The sequence below is a fragment of the Nomascus leucogenys genome, chromosome X, assembly GCF_006542625.1.
Source record: "Nomascus leucogenys isolate Asia chromosome X, Asia_NLE_v1, whole genome shotgun sequence".
NCBI classification, from domain to species: domain Eukaryota; kingdom Metazoa; phylum Chordata; class Mammalia; order Primates; family Hylobatidae; genus Nomascus; species Nomascus leucogenys.
The window spans coordinates 16,957,217-16,969,924 of NC_044406.1; the positions used below are offsets into that span (position 1 = coordinate 16,957,217).

A 12,708-nucleotide genomic window follows, 5' to 3' on the forward strand; every position below is an offset into this window, starting at 1 on the left:
GATGAGGTGGGAGGATCACCTGAGCCTGGGGATGTCAAGGCTGCAGTGAGCCATGATCGAGCCACTGCACTCCCGCCTGGGTGATAGAGTGCAACTCTGTCTCAAATAATAATAATAATAATAATAAAGAAAAATAAAAGGAAATCTCTGCTTTTTTGTTTGGTTGCTTAGGGCTCAATAAAAAATTTAACCAGATTATTTCTGATTGTGTATATCTATTATATATCATATTTTGTTATACATTTGTGATCATTTCTATTGTTTTTACATGTCTTTGTGTTTAAATACAGGTAGTAGAATAACTAGAAGGATGTGACTCACAAGTCATTATGTAAATATTATCCATGCCAGTACATTTAAATTCTGTAGGGACATAATTGTAAAGCAGTTATTCTATAGCCATATTCCTCTGTTGAGAAAAGATTCATACTGCCCTTTACCTTGCTTTTTCAGTGAAAATGTTTAAATTTTTTTGTTCATTTGAAATGTAGAATCTAAGTTTCATTTACATGCATATTCTGTGTACTTGGTACTATAATCTTACAGTTTGTTCTATTCTTTGTAAACACAGAATGTGAATATAAATTTTCTGCCATGTTTTGTTAGGAATAATGTATTTCTCCATTAATTTGCATGTTTTCATACCATTGGCTCTTAAATTTCCATGAACACTAGCCACTATGTGATTTATCTGAGGCAGATTTTTTTTCAAATTCATATTGATTTATCTTCCATGCCATTTGAATACATTTTGTTGATATAATAAGATTCTTTGTTAGTTCTAGGTCAAGAGAAACCACAGGAGTGAGCTTTAAAACTTCAGATTAGTTCATTAAATAGACATTTGGTAACACACCTACTCTAGTGAGTCCTGTTGGTTGTTTGGGATAAAGGGTGAGAAGGGCATGGTCAGTGATTACAGAGTGACCACACTCCAGAAGGGAAAGGCTTATCATGGTGGCACAGAAATTGGGGTGTACTCTCTGCCCTGGAGGTAGGTGTTCATGGCTGTCAGAGCATGAAAATGTAAAAAAACAGGTTATCCGTTTGAAAACTCAGGTGGTTGTTTCTTTTAACAAGATAATATTTGTTTTTACTTTCTGCCATGTTTAAGTTACATATCTTCTACTTCTTGTGTGTGTGTGTGTGTGTGTGTGTGTGTGTGTGTATGTGACAGAGTTTCTCTCTTGTCACCCAAGCCGGAGTGCAATGGTGCAATCTCTGCTCACTGCAATCTCGGCCTCCCGGATTCAAATGATTCTTCTGTCTCAGCCTCCCTAGTAGCTGGGATTACAGGCGCCTGCCACCACACCTGGCTAATTTTTGTATTTTTAGTAGAGATGGGGTTTCACCATGTTGGCCAGGCTGGTCTCGAACTCCTGACCTCAGGTGATCCACCTGCCTCGGCCTCCCAAAGTGCTGGATTACAGGCGTGAGCCATCGCACCCAAACAAGTTACATATCTTCTTTCTTTGCCCAGCATGTCCCTTGTCTCATTTCTTATTGGTTACTGTAAGTTTCATCAGAGGTATTTAGAACAGCTGAACTGCCTAACCCATCCATCACATCCTTTTGGTGGGGGCCTTTCTGCTAGGTCTCAGGGGCACAGAGTTAAGTGAGGTACCTACCCTCATGGATCTTAATCACTGGCTGGGAAGTGAGGCTGCATGGCAAAGCATAGATTCCAGTGCAGTTGTGGTGAGTGGTTTGCTGGAGGTGTGAATAGGGAGTTGGGATCACGAAAAGAGGAGTACACAAAACAAGAGGTGGGGGATCCTGCAGTGCTTCCTGAAGGAGGGTTTTGAAGGTGTAAAAGGAGTGAACTAGAAGTAGAAGGGCTGGCTTCTTGTCATTTCAGTAAAGCTAAAACATCACCTCCTTAGGTACTGCACCAGTACTCTATTGAATTGTCTGTTTTGTTACCATGATCTTGTTCTGTTGTTTCCTTGTTATATGTCTCTTCCCTCCAGAATGTAACTTGTTTGTATTCCCAGTGCCTGTTACATAGTAGGAGCTTGAAAAATGTTTGTTAGTTGAATAAATGAATGAATGAATGAAGAATGAATGCTTGAGGCAGAGTGCGAGCAGATAAAAGCAAGTGTGTGTGAAGGCTTAGTTGAGAAACTAACTGCAAATGATTAGGTGTGACATGAGCGAGGGAGCTTTTCCTTACAAATTAGGAGGTAAAGCATGGAATTAGAACGTTATCCTGAAAGCCTCCAGGCTGCATAATATGTAATGCAGCATTCTTTTCCTGAATTCCTGTGATTAACAGCTGTGAATATTTTAAATTTTCGTTATATGCAAAACTGATGATCTTACTGAGGCCTTTTAGAGAATATTATTTAAAGAGGATTTTAACTAGAGTGCCTCAGTGATGTTCTTGACATCAAATAACCAGACACAAACATTTTATTCAGGTTTACAGTGTTCTTTGGCTAATTCTCTTGAAACATTGAATTGCTCGAGACTTACATGCCACTGTTGTTTCAAGACAACAGACAAAACTTTTGGGAGTTTTGTCTCTTCCTCCTTTTGCTTTAGTGCTCAAGGTGTGGTATACATTGGTCATCAGGCCAATATGATGGTGGTAAACAGTTCCTCTTCCAGGCCTGTGTGATAATACAATTTAATTGAGCAGACTTTTAATTACATTCGTAAGATACAATGCTAGATACTTGGATGTAAGACAAACTAGACATATGTTAGGAATAATGCTTAAAATCTTAAGGAAATTGAACACTTGAACAAAAGGATTTTTAGCAAAGCAATTTTATTTTTGCGCAGAGGGGTACCTTTTCGGCCAGTTGTCATGAGAATATACTTGAACAAAGGGCACGAGAGTTTTAATTTTTGTCGTGAGTTTTGTTTTTGTATTTTTTTGTTGGCCGGGGTTGCGTTGTATAATTTAAATTAAATTTGGTTGGCTAAACATTTGATTTTTTGTTTTTTAGATAGGGTGGGCACGTAAAAGAAAGTAAAGAGGAAAGGGAAGGGGTGTTTGTAATGAGCTAGAAAGTTTTTTTTTTTTTAAATAAGGGAAGGAATGTGAGCTGGTATTGATAACGCTTGGTATTGAGGCATGCCTGGGCATTTAACAAAGGCAAAAAGGAAAAAGGAGAAAAAAGGGGGGGATACTATGAATTAAAGAATAAAAGATTGATCAGATTACTTGAAGAGAAACCTTATTATATTTTACACATAGCTCTTTGAAAAATAGCACGGGCTGCTGGTTTATATCTGACAGCCTTCTCTTTCTGTGCTAAGAGAAAGCAAATCTGGCATTTTCTAGTTTTCTACACAATGTATAATAAGATATGAGGAATTATTACAAGCTTAACGAGATACTTTGAAAATCAGATTTTAGGAAAAGAAAATAAAAATTGTTACTACCTATGTTGAATGTTATTTTTCACTTTTCTCTGTAGATATGGTTATGGCAAAACGCTGTGACTTGGAACCTTTTTCAGATTTCAATTGTCCTATTCTGCTTCCTTGCCTGCTTTGTGAGCACATCTGTCAGAAAGTGTGGTCACAGGGTTTCTAGAGATAACCCAGCTCAGTGCTTGAATAGGGAGTTTCTGTGTTTCTGTTCTGTATGTCACAGTCTTTCACATCTTAGCAGTGTCGTAGCCATTACGCACCTGAGCACCTTGTGCCTAGGTAGCCCGAAGATGTTATACAGAACCAAATTGCTGTTTGCTTTCTTTGAACTTCAGAGTTTTGTTAAGCTTGTGCCTGTTCTAAAACAGCCATATGTCTCATGAATTGGGAAAAATTAAACCTTGGTGCATTGGCTTTATTTGCGATTTTAGTATTCTCATTTTCTTATTTTATAAGAAAATGTAAAATTAGGATATTGTATTTGCCAAAATTCAAGACTTACAGATTTTATATACGTGCATGCACCATTCATCAGTATGTTGATGAATAAAAACAAAACAGAATCAAGCATTTTTTTATTGAGCATTAATTTATTACCATTTTTGCTCTACTGTCTCTAACGTCAGCAGAAGGTATGAGTATATACACATGGGTCTGGCTTTTGTTCAGGCTCTGAGAAAGCAGTGAGCAACTTGCTCTGTAGTAGCTATGCTATTGTTAACTACCTGTACATTGTTTATACATGAATAATTGCAAAAATTAAGTATACTGACTTCAATGGTCTCTACATAACTTACTGAAACAATTGGTCATAAGAAAGGCACAGTCAGTCCCTCCCTTGATAAAGGAATCTCTAGCAAGCTCTGTCAGTCATTCAACAGAGCAATAGATTTTTCTCTTCATTTGGACCATGCATTTTTATGCTGATCATCAGTCCATAATTTTAAACTTTGTTTTTTATTCTGTCAATATTCTTGAATCTTTATTTAGCGGGGATAATACTTTTGGAATACCTGATGATGTATCTTTGGTCAATAAATTGGTTTTCCTCTTCTGATCTTTTCTTTTATCATGTCCCCAGGAAAGAGAGCAGGATGAATGCCACTTTGTAGGGGAAATTCCTTGAGTATTAAAGGAGAAATGAAGGACAGCCCATTCAGGTGTCAAAGGAATGTGGGAAGAACAGGTAGAGTTAGAGCAGGCAGGTGTTCAGGTATATATTTCTTGTCATTCCCCGCCCCCATCACCTTAGGGAACTGAAATTCAAGGTTTAGGGAGTGGGTAGGTTGAGGGTAAGCCAAAAGTGAAGGAAGCTTATGCCCCATCCCCCTCTTGTAACTTGGGGAAGAAACTGTCTTGCAAGGCTGCTTTAACACAATGTAAGCAGCCACAGCAGAAGAAAATGTAGCACGCTGTGGTTAGGTGAAGAGGACTGCCAGGCCTCCTTTAGCTGGTGAGTGGCTTCTAAGGAATCCCAAAGTTACTTCACACTCCAGGTAGCTGGGTTGAGAGCCAGTGAACCTGTCAGTGGGAAAGATGTGTTGAGGGGCAAGCTGATACCCACACTGTAGCTGACAGCCACACTGTAGCTGACACTGATTGAGCCAGGTCTTGGGTGTAAATGAGATTAAGGAGTCTAGGTGTCTTCCGCACCGATTAGAGACAGATCAACTGGGGTAGATCCCTGGGCTCTGGGCCAAGAGAGCATACCTGAGTCTGCAGCCTCCTTGAGCTCCAACAGCAGCCTCAGGCCAGTGTCTGGAGTCCACGCCTATAAGGAACCTTGTCTTGGAGACCTGAGAACCTCTACCTTACTACAGTGAAGTTCTGTAACCCCACCCACATCCATACCCACAGCTGCCATCTTGGTAGAAGCAGGGAGAAAATGGAAAAACTTAGCATTTACCTGAACAAGACTATAAACCAGAAGGGACTGCGCTACCATATAATGCAAGTTAAAGTCAAGTGTGGGGGCTTGAAAAGCAAGGTTAAAACAGTTACAGAAAATTTAAAAGCTACATTTTCTTGGCACGGGTTAAATTTAGTGTGCTATAAATTACTGTTCCTGCCACAGCAAGATAGTCTTTGAGGATATATTTCCTGCATTTAAATTTAAATTTTGTATTCTTCATTCACAGTGGAACATAGCTTTTAAGTCCAATGATTATCTGAGGTTTAGATTGCCTGCAGTTGGCATGCCTAATGCCATCTTGGTCTCAGTTACTTGACCACTAGAAGTGAAATTTTCATTTTCTCGTCTCCTCATTGTTATAAAATACGGACAAAATGAAATAGTAACACAATTGCACAATAACTGCAGTATAGACGTGATGGTTAATAATAAACTGAAAGGCTGTCTGACAGGCATCACTGCCATGTAGTCTTCAAAATTCTCATTCATTTGCAGACAATTTGGTGTGAATTTGGTGTAGACAAGGTGGTTTGAGGGTATCTACATATAATGTTTGAAGATGTGGATTTTATATAAAAATGAGATGCATCTCAAATTTTATATGATCTATAAGTATGGAGCTAGATTGTTTTGAAAGTTCACCGTTCCCTTTTTCCTTTGAAAATAGTTGGTATTTTCTGCCAGAGGGATTAAGGAAAATTGTTCTCTGAATGTCTCATTTTTCACTTTGATAACTATATTTTACTTTTTGAACATTTTATTAATTACCTAATCTATAATATGAACATAGGGTAGTAAATTTATATTAGTCCTGGAACTATGAGGTAAATTATTTTTAAGTGTTTAATCTTGAATTACCCACTTATATACAATAAGATGTACCTATTTTTAGTGTATAGCTCTGTGTAAACTAGCCCTCTTAGTTCATTCTTTGGCATTATCAGCCAGCGTCCCTTCAGGCTGATACTGACTATAATAGTTACAATGGAGCATATTACAAGTACTTACAAAGGATTTCTGGATATGTGGGTTTGTTTGCATTTATCAATTAAGTGGTCCAAGGCTTTTAATGTGGTTTTGTTCTCACATTTGTGGCACTCAAATGTCAGCCATCTAAGGTGGCCCCAAGTCTCATAGCCTTACTAGATACCTTGACATTATTATTATTATTATTAGTATTATTATTATTATTATTTGAGACAGTGTCTCACTCTGTTGCTCAGGCTGGAGCACAGTTGCAGAGTCTGGGCTCACTGCAGCCTCAACCTTCCTGGCCCAAAGGATCCTCCTACCTCAGCCTCCCAGGTAGCTGGGACTATAGGTCTACACCACCACACCCAGCTAATCTTTTGTTTTGTGTGTGTGTGTGTGTGTGTGTGTGTGTGTGTGTGTGTGTGTGTGTGTGTGTAGAGACAGGGTTTCACCATGTTGCCCAGGCTAGTATCGAACTCCTGGGCTCGAGCGATTTGCCCGTCTCGGCCTCCAAAAGTGCTGAGATTAGAGGCATGAGCCACCACACCCTTCCGAAACTTTCTAAAGCATAGAAAAACAGATCTAATATGTCTCCTAGGGAATCCGTCCCTTAAAAAAACCGAAATGTGGCCAGTTTACGACTGTAATCCCAGCACTTTGGGAGGCCGAGGCGGGTAGATCACAAGGTCAGGAGTTTGAGACAAGCCTGGCCAACATGGTGAAACCCCGTCTCTACTAAAAATACAAAAATTAGCCGGGCATGGTGGCGTGTGCCTGTAATCTCAGTGCTCAGGAGGCTGAGGCAAGAGAATTGCTTGAACCTGGGAGGTGGAGGTTGCAGTGAGCCGAGATTGTGCCATTGCACTGCAGCCTGAGCAACAGAGCGAGACTCCGTCTCAAAAAAAAAAAAAAAAAGAAAGAAAAAAAACCCCGAAATGTATATATTTGCATTCTGTGTTCTTGGCTGGTTGGTTTTTCCTTATATACCAAGGAATGTCTTTTTCTTTTTAAAATTATGGTAGGAAAAAGTGTTAGGCTATGGTAGAATTAGTAACTGATATCCAAAGAGAAGAATGAGCCAGGCCAGCAGGATATATGTTTTACATTGGCGACACAATACAGTAAGATATTTGGACTAGCTCTTCTCCTTTTTTGCTGAGCACATTTTGGACCACCTGCATTTATTTCTCAACTACAAGCTTGCAGTCTAGTGGTAGAGTCAGACCTTGATCAAGTGATCATGTAAATCTGTAAAGGTGGAACTTTAATGCAAGTTATAAAGAAGAGGTGCTTGCTGAGAGAATACCACAGGGCCTTCATATCTCATCAAGGAGCCGTGGGAAGGCTCCTCTGAGGAAGTGAGGATTGATTGAGCCAGGATCTGGGGGATGAGAGAGGGTTGAGTGGGCAAGGGAGGGCAAAGCTTGCAAGAACAAAGGGAATAGACCCTAAGACAGTAGAGAATGTGGCGAGGAGAGACGTGACTCAGCAACAAGGGAGACCTAGGGAGAGGAGGTGGAAGAGCTACCTGGCCTGCCATGTGGAGCAGCTGCGACGGAGTTGTCAGGTTAGTGGAGTTTGGGAGAATTTTCAGGGGAATGGTGGAGCTTGAAATCAGATTTCCTTTCCCAAGGAAGAACCTGGTTGCTGAGGGGATGAACATATCAGAAGGGCTGTGGCAGTACTCAAGGTGAAAGTGCCAAAGGCTTGACCAGGGGTAGGAGGAGCATTCAGGTACAGGACAGTGAACCCATTTGAAAACAATGTAGGAGGCAAAACCCAACAGCACTTAGTGATAAGACTGGATGGATTTGGTGGTGCAGACAAGGGAGATGGCAATAGTGATCCCAAATTTCTGGCTAGTGTTCACTGAGATATATGGGACAGGAGACAGGCCCAGGTTTTGTAGGGGAAGATGCGGGAATGGTTAGGCATTCTATCTGAATATTTTACACTCATACATTCTCATTTTACATCTCAACAAAAGATTCATGGAGGGCAGATCCAGCCCAGAGATGGTAGAAGAGATTTTATGTCTTATTGGAAATAATGAGAAAACAGAGTTGTTGTGTTGGAAATTTATCACTGACTTGGCTTGAAGGCAGTTTGTGTGTGTGTGTGTGTGTGTGTGTGTGTGTGTGTGTGTGTGTGTGTGTGTGTGTGTTTTGGAGACAGAATCTAACTCTGTCTGCCCCAGTGGCTGGAATGTGGTGGCGTGATCTCGGCTTACTGCAACCTCCGCCTCCTGGATTCAAGTGATTCTCACGTCTCAGCCTCCCGAGTAGCTGGGACTACAGGTGTGTGCTACCACGCCGGGCTAATTTTTTTGTATTTTTAGTAGAGATGGACTTTTACCGTGTTGGCCAGGCTGTTCTCGAACTCCTGACCTCAAGTGATCCGCCCGGAAGGCAGTCATTATACAAAGTCTCTTTGTGAGATCCCACTTCTCACGTCTTCTTTTTGGCTACCTGCTGTCTCATGTTCTTGATGAAGTATTAGTATTTTCATAAGACTATCTTCTTTTTAGAGACGGTACATGAAGTAAATACACAGTTTTTCTTGTAATGCTTTCTAAATTATAAGAGTTTTCTTAAAGTACTTTTAGCATACCATTTAATTCTAATTATGAGCAGGTGAGAGTTTACATCAATGTTTCCTGTAATAATAGCTCCATCATGTCAACCTTAATAGGCAGTTTTGCCAGGTATTTATATATATATATAATATATATATTATATATAATTTATATATAATATATATATTATATATAATTTATATATAATATATATTTATATATAGTAATATATATTATATATTATATTATATTATATATAATATATTATATATTATATAATATAATATATAATATATAATATATTATATATTATATAATATAATATATATAAAATTATACTTTAAGTTTTAGGGTACATGTGCACAATATGCAGGTTTGTTACATATGTATACATGTGCCATGTTGGTGTGCTGTACCCATTAACTCGTCATTTACATTAGGTATATCTCCTAATGCTATCCCAACCCCCTCCCCCCACCCCACGACAGGCCCCGGTGTGTGATGGTCCCCTCCCTGTGTCTAAGTGTTCTCATTGTGCCAGGTAATGGTATAGACTTGGTGGGACTCCACTAAATTGTTTTTGGCCAAGTGAAAAACATTCCTGAAATTTAAAAAAAAAAAAAAAGGAAATATGTTTTCAGTATACCTTTTGGTATATTTCACTGTCTTTTTTTTTTTTTTTTTTTTTTTTTTGAGACAGAGTCTCACTCTGTCGCCCAGGCTGGAGTACAGTGGCATGATCTCAGCTCACTGCAACCTCCACCTCCCGGTTCAAGTAATTCTTCTGCCTCAGCCTCCCAAGTAGCTGGGATTACAGGCCCTCACCACCACGCCAGGCTAATTTTTGTATTTTTAGTAGAGATGAGGTTTTGCCATGTTGGCCAGGCTGGTCTCGAACTCCTGACCTCAGGTGATCTGTCCGCTTTGGCCTCCCAAAGTGCTGGAATTACAGGCATGAGCCACTACGCCCGGCCATTTCACGGTATAATATCTTAATGGAGCTGTATTACAAAAGTTATGATAAAAGTAATCATTGTTTTATAAAAAATGAGTGTAGACATTTTAGTGTTGTGATAATTTTAATGATTTTTGGAGAATGGATCTTTTAATCTTCTCTTTTTCAATTAAAATTTCCTTTCATAGCATATTAATCTTTTCAGTAAAGCTTTACCTGATCTCCTCAACAAGTGATCATTCTCAATTTTTTTTTATTATCATACTTTAAGTTCTGGGGTACACGTGCAGAATGTGTAGGTTTGTTACATAGGTATACACGTGCCATGGCATTCTCACATTTTTAAGGGGGAATGTTTATAGGGAAATACCACAAAATGGTTAAAATGAATAAACTCAAGCAGAGTTTCTTACCCTTAGCACTTTTGACATTTGGGGCTAGGACTGTTGTAGGCACTGTCCCGTGCATTGTAGGATGTTTAGCAGCACTCTTGGTCTCTACTCACTCGATCCCAGTAGTGCCCCCAGCCTATGTGACAACCAAAAGTGTCCCCAGATGTCTTGGGGGGAGCACAGTCACCCCCCCAAGGGAGAACCATTGAACTAGATTTAGTTTTTAATCTCAGATACAGATTGTATTTTTGTTAAGTGGTTGAAAAAAGATACATGCAATAGCATATGCTAGTTACATGATTTTTAGTGCACAAAACAATACAATTTATGGGCAAATTCATTTGTAGTGGTAAAAATATGTGGGAATGATACTATCAACTTCAGGATAGAAATTACCTCTGGGTAGAGGGAATGGGAATGAATGAAGTTTTATTTTCGGCATTTTACATTTCAAAAGGCAAGAGATCTACAGCAAATAAGCCAAAATATTGTCAACTGTTAAATCTGAAGGGGATATACATTTTTTCTGTATATTTGCATGATCTTTTTTGAACTTCTGTGGCATATCATATAACACTTGTTATACTTTTTAGCTTTTGTCATGCATTTTTAACTTACTGTCATGCGTTATTACATACCAGGTTGTAAACTTCTGTGTATATAAGACAGCTTCATTTACTCACTCATGTCAAACACAGGATACAAAAGAAAACCTTACATAAAGCAGAGGTCCAATAAACATTTGTTAGTTGACTGATTGAAACGCTCTTTTTCTTTGGTATAGATTTTTTTTGTGTGTGATTTGGTCTGAAGTACTGAAATTTAGCAGTAAATCTAACTTTTAGTATTGACAAACTATGGTAGTTTTCAAATAATAAATAAGTCAAGATCTCTAAGGAATTTCCTGGAGAAATCTAGCTTTTATCACTGAATATCATGGATGGTATCTTATATTTCTATAGTACTTGGCAAATGCATATTAGCTCTGACCTGCAATAGAATGTATCCTGTGCTTGAATTTCCTCCCATTTTATAGTTTTACTTATAATGTAAAAATAAATACTTTTGGACTAAGTTATTTTAGAAGGTTTCTACACAGTAAAAAAGATAAAGATGGAAGTAATGAAATATTTGCCTGTACTTTTAAGTGTATAAATATTATAACATATTATTAGAAAACTATTTCGAAATGTTCATTGGTGCTAACATTTCTCCTCAGTGATGTGTGCGTGTGTGTGTGTGTTTCGGAATCATTTTCTACAACAAAATTTACATACACATGGCTTGCAAAGACAGCATAGCATGATTATGGTTGAGAAATGGCATTCAGAATCAGTCTTCCTGGGTTTAAAATCTCAGCTCTGCTACGTCTTAGCTGTGTGATCATGGGACAAATTATGGAACTTCATTAAAACTCAGTATCCTCATCTGTAAATTGAGCATAAGATCTCCTCATAATGATGATTTGAGAATTAAGTGAGATAATCCATGGGAAGCACTTAGGGTGGGGCTTGGTGCAAGAGTACTTAAAAATAATAACTTAAAATGAAGCTTACTTTTTCAGGGACCATACTAGTCTATAAAGTAGTAGTTTCGCAGCCTGGCCAACATGGCGAAACCCCGTCTCTACTAAAAATACAGAAATTAGCTGGGTGTGGTGGCGCGTGCCTGCAATGCCAACTACTCAGAAGACTGAGGCAGGAGAATCCCTTGAATCCGGGAGGCGGAGGTTGAAGTGAGCCGAGACTGCGCCACTGCACTCCAGCCTGGGAAACAGAGCAAGACTCCGTCTCAAAAAAAAAAAAAAAAAAAAAAGTACTAGTTTCACTTGATCTTAGCCAAAAGGCTGAGAAGCGATAAAGTAGTAGTTTCTGTGTTTGTAGGGTTTTACTTATGCTCAGGTAGCAGACAGGATATTTGCAAATAAAACGTGAACAGAAATATTTAAAATAATTTAGTTATCAAGTTATATTCCCTGCTATTTGGGTGATGAAATAAAGAATTTCTCCCAAGAAAGCACTTCCTCAGAGAGTAATTAGAAAATGAATTGTAGACTATAGACAGCCCTCCGTATCAGCAGGTTCCACATCGATGAATTCAACCATCTGAGGATCGAAAATATTCAGAAAAACAAAAACAACTAAAAAATACAACAATAAAAAATACAAATAAAAAATAACACAGTATTACAACTATTTATTTGCATGGCATTTACATTGTACTAGGTAGTATAAGGAATCAAAAGATAATTTAAAGTATATAGGCGAATGTGCATAGGTTATATGCAAATACTATGCCATTTTATGTCAGGGATGAGCATCCATGGATTTTGGTATCCTCGGGGATCCTGGAACCAGTGGCCCCCTCTGTATCCTCGTAGATACTGAGGAATAACTGTTAGAACCTTTTGAAATGGCTTAATCCGTGAATAGTAGAATAAAAGAGTATTTTACTCTGTTCTGTTTCATGATACCTGTTGGATATTTTAGCAAAACATTTGAAAAATAATGACTCCTGC

The 12,708-nt window shown here is 38.6% G+C and overlaps 1 protein-coding gene and 1 pseudogene across 3 annotated transcripts in view; one reads left to right on the forward strand and one right to left on the reverse strand.

Moving 5' to 3' along the window:
• Positions 1-12,708, forward strand: part of CDKL5 (cyclin dependent kinase like 5) — a 208,295-nt gene that overhangs the window by 117,362 nt on the left and 78,225 nt on the right. The window lies entirely within an intron of this gene.
• LOC115833500 lies at positions 11,921-12,048 on the reverse strand (annotated as a pseudogene).